The sequence below is a fragment of the Schistocerca serialis genome, unplaced genomic scaffold (assembly GCF_023864345.2).
Source record: "Schistocerca serialis cubense isolate TAMUIC-IGC-003099 unplaced genomic scaffold, iqSchSeri2.2 HiC_scaffold_731, whole genome shotgun sequence".
Classification (NCBI taxonomy): Eukaryota; Metazoa; Arthropoda; class Insecta; order Orthoptera; family Acrididae; genus Schistocerca; species Schistocerca serialis.
The window spans coordinates 75,001-80,000 of record NW_026048334.1 but is presented as its reverse complement, the minus strand read 5'-3'; positions in this window follow the sequence as shown (position 1 = coordinate 80,000).

The window sequence follows — 5,000 nt, the reverse complement described above, 5'->3', positions numbered from 1 at the left end:
TCCTAAGTACTTGGTCGGGTTCGAGAGAGGCGCAATCGCCCGGAGTTTGGCGAGTAGACGCTTTAGGTGCGACCACCCGTGCTCCCAACTGAGCTTGCCGCTGCCGACAGAGGCCCGGGAGCGTGCTGTCGTGGCATTGCCGGCGGGAGACAACACGCGCCACCTACGGTGACCGGCAGCTCCAACGCCAGCGCCACAGAAGGACAAAAGCCCCACTTGGGTGCCGAAGCGAACTCTCCCAGCACAGCGCACGCGCCAACACGTCCGCACAGCTGCGATACAAACCACCTGCGAGAACCGCAGAGGCGACCGAGCAGCAGACGGCGTCGCGGCGCCGAGCGCCAGGCGGCGGCGCATCCTCAGCGCACACAGTCCTCAATCGGACCAGCACACTGCAGATGTCCACCGCGCTTCGCACCGGGCCCGCGAGGACCTACTTTGGCCGCACGGCGCCGCGTGCAGGGTGCGCCGGCGCGCAGCTGCGCCGCCTGCCGCCTCCGTCGGCCGGCGCGCCTGCCACTGGCCGCCCCCACCAGCCGGCTGTAGCGCGTGCGCCCACGCACCGCGCGGCCAGCACGCCGGGAGGCCCCCCCTCACCGGCCGGGGACGGTCCCACCCAGCCACCGCCGCGTATCGCTTCACACCCAGATGCCATTCACGTTCGTGGGCATGGTGGGTATCGCTGGAACAACCGGTTGGTAGCTCAACCGATCGTCGCCATCACTGATTCACCTCTAGCGAGAACAACCGCACCACAACGGTTTACCAGTTGTTCATTTGCGTAACGTCACCAGCAAACGTAGGCGTCCATCGCCATTTGCAAATTCAACGATTGTTGCATGCCTGTGTCAGGTGTCACGACACACTGTCTGCCCACATACACGCAACAACATGTGCACGCTTCGCGAACACGTGGAAGGTGGCCCCCGTACGTATGCGATGTCCATTGCGCGAACGATTGTCAACCGGCCTCTGTCGCATGTCGCAGATGTGGAACGCAGTGCACCATGCTATCACGGTGTGTGAGAAGAGACGACTACGTCTGACAACACGCGCCACTACATCAACAGACGGCTCATGCTGATCGCCATCCAGGGCATACCACACTGCAATCCAGCTCTTATAGGGAGACGACACGTAGCTGAGTGCACAACATTTGGACCGCATGGTTCGCCGTTGTTGGCGCAGTCGTTGTACGGTCACATGTACCACGATGTATCATTCAGTACATGAGGACCAATGTGCAGTACAGTGTGTGATTTGGACGTACAACATCAGCGGACAGTTGACACAGGCCGTACCACAGCGTAGGCTAAGTGCTTCGCCATGCGAATGCCAATGAACAACTGCAAATGCCAATGAACAACTGCAAAGGGCATTGAGCATGTACGTCCTGCTGCCATCCACATTACAGTGTATAGCTGCAAGGTGTTTAACATGAAGCGATACACTGGGGACCGGGCAGTGCGAGTAGCAAACTATATTGCGGGGGTTGCAGTTGGGCAACACTACACTAATTTAACGCGTCGTATGACAATTACAGAGCAGGTTAAGGCCCAACGTGTGTTGGGTTAAGGCCCAACGTGTGTTGGGTTAAGGCCCAACGTGTGTTGGGTTAAGGCCCAACGTGTGTTGGGTTAAGGCCCAACGTGTGTTGGGTTAAGGCCCAACGTGTGTTGGGTTAAGGCCCAACGTGTGTTGGGTTAAGGCCCAACGTGTGTTGGGTTACAGCACAATGTGGGTTACGTTAAGGCGCAATATAGGTTACGTTAAGGCGCAATATAGGTTACGTTAAGGCGCAATATAGGTTACGTTAAGGCGCAATATAGGTTACGTTAAGGCGCAATATAGGTTACGTTAAGGCGCAATATAGGTTACGTTAAGGCGCAATATAGGTTACGTTAAGGCGCAATATAGGTTACGTTAAGGCGCAATATAGGTTACGTTAAGGCGCAATATAGGTTACGTTAAGGCGCAATATAGGTTACGTTAAGGCGCAATATAGGTTACGTTAAGGCGCAATATAGGTTACGTTAAGGCGCAATATAGGTTACGTTAAGGCGCAATATAGGTTACGTTAAGGCGCAATATAGGTTACGTTAAGGCGCAATATAGGTTACGTTAAGGCGCAATATAGGTTACGTTAAGGCGCAATATAGGTTACGTTAAGGCGCAATATAGGTTACGTTAAGGCGCAATATAGGTTACGTTAAGGCGCAATATAGGTTACGTTAAGGCGCAATATAGGTTACGTTAAGGCGCAATATAGGTTACGTTAAGGCGCAATATAGGTTACGTTAAGGCGCAATATAGGTTACGTTAAGGCGCAATATAGGTTACGTTAAGGCGCAATATAGGTTACGTTAAGGCGCAATATAGGTTAGGTTAAGGCGCAATATAGGTTACGTTAAGGCGCAATATAGGTTACGTTAAGGCGCAATACAGGTTACGTTAAGGCGCAATACAGGTTAGGTTAAGGCGCAATACAGGTTAGGTTAAGGCGCAATACAGGTTAGGTTAAGGCGCAATACAGGTTAGGTTAAGGCGCAATACAGGTTAGGTTAAGGCGCAATACAGGTTAGGTTAAGGCGCAATACAGGTTAGGTTAAGGCGCAATACAGGTTAGGTTAAGGCGCAATACAGGTTAGGTTAAGGCGCAATACAGGTTAGGTTAAGGCGCAATACAGGTTAGGTTAAGGCGCAATACAGGTTAGGTTAAGGCGCAATACAGGTTAGGTTAAGGCGCAATACAGGTTAGGTTAAGGCGCAATACAGGTTAGGTTAAGGTACGACGTAGGTTAGGTTAAGGTACGACGTAGGTTAGGTTAAGGTACGACGTAGGTTAGGTTAAGGTACGACGTAGGTTAGGTTAAGGTACGACGTAGGTTAGGTTAAGGTACGACGTAGGTTAGGTTAAGGTACGACGTAGGTTAGGTTAAGGTACGACGTAGGTTAGGTTAAGGTACGACGTAGGTTAGGTTAAGGTACGACGTAGGTTAGGTTAAGGTACGACGTAGGTTAGGTTAAGGTACGACGTAGGTTAGGTTAAGGTACGACGTAGGTTAGGTTAAGGTACGACGTAGGTTAGGTTAAGGTACGACGTAGGTTAGGTTAAGGTACGACGTAGGTTAGGTTAAGGTACGACGTAGGTTAGGTTAAGGTACGACGTAGGTTAGGTTAAGGTACGACGTAGGTTAGGTTAAGGTACGACGTAGGTTAGGTTAAGGTACGACGTAGGTTAGGTTAAGGTACGACGTAGGTTAGGTTAAGGTACGACGTAGGTTAGGTTAAGGTACGACGTAGGTTAGGTTAAGGTACGACGTAGGTTAGGTTAAGGTACGACGTAGGTTAGGTTAAGGTACGACGTAGGTTAGGTTAAGGTACGACGTAGGTTAGGTTAAGGTACGACGTAGGTTAGGTTAAGGTACGACGTAGGTTAGGTTAAGGTACGACGTAGGTTAGGTTAAGGTACGACGTAGGTTAGGTTACGGTACGACGTAGGTTAGGTTACGGTACGACGTAGGTTAGGTTACGGTACGACGTAGGTTAGGTTACGGTACGACGTAGGTTAGGTTACGGTACGACGTAGGTTAGGTTACGGTACGACGTAGGTTAGGTTACGGTACGATATAGGTTAGGTTACGGTACGATATAGGTTAGGTTACGGTACGATATAGGTTAGGTTAAGGTACACATTGTTGTAAGGAAAGGTTTAATGGGGGGCGGGGCGGCCGGTTTGTTGATTGTGACTATAGTAAGTGGATGCCTGCGGCATCATCTGATTTGCCACGTCAGGATGCACCTTTGGCTCATGACAGGCGGCGCTCTGATTCCATGGTTGTGGCAGACCTGTGTCTTTCATTCCTGCCATTGTTTGTGTGCTGTGAGAGGAGGCAGTATTGTGATGTTGGGTGCACCCCTGTGTAGGACATGTGTGGGTGTTGGTGGCTTGGCTGAGCAATGGTGGTTGTCGGGTGGGTGGGATATTCTGTTTTCTGAGTGGACCTCCCAGTCTGGTTATGACAGTGTGGATTGTCTAATGTGGCGGAGAGGATGCACTGGGTGTTGTTCCATGCTGGTGCTTACATATTGTCTGTGTGCGTGTTACAGGCAGAGAGTAGTGCGTGATAAGGGTGTGTGGCTGACGTGTGGTTGTGATTGTGAGCAGAGTCTTTCAGCATGTATACGGACAGTTGTATACATTATCTGTATTCTGATGGCTCTATCTATTACTAATCAGCGCCGTGTATACGTTTAATCCGGTTCCAGTCGAAACTGTTGTATCTCTGTACATTAGTGACACGGCGAGCCCGCTATGTAGTTACTCGTCTCGGCAGCTTCCACCGGTGTATGGCAAATGATTATAAGGAATCAGTCTAGTCGTCAATACCGATGGTGTGACGTCACATGTCTGGGGTGGGGGACGCTGCGCCCTTCCGGTGGGTCATGGCCTAGAAAGACTCTTCCCACGCAGGGGGGCGTGGACTGTCATTGACTCTTCCGAGTAATATACTTGCCGTACGTTTTTGCGACTGCGAGTGCAACGCTCACCGGTACCGACATGGATGGAGCGCCTCCTAGCTGACCGCTCAGCATCGGCATTCGTACAGAGAGCAACGCGATCGCGTCTCTAGCTCGTAACTGGTACAGCTCGCAGCTCATGTATAGGGACATTCGGATATGTCGTCTCGATTATGATGGCTCTGCATCATTTACTAATCAGCGCCCTGTGTGTACTAATTCTGGTTCCAGTCAAGTTTTGCTGTTCTATTCCTGTTCAACAGTAGAACGGCGGCTCCACTACGTAGGTACTTCTCTCGGCAGCTTCCCCCGGGTATGGCAATTAATTACAGACATTTTTGTGTACAGACTAGTGCCGGTGTGTTGTGACAATGTCACAAGTCAGGGGTGGGGGAAGCTACGCCCTGCCAAATAGGTGGGTCAGGGCTCGGAAAAACTCTCCCCACACTGGGGGCTCGGACCCTCATTACTCTTCCGAG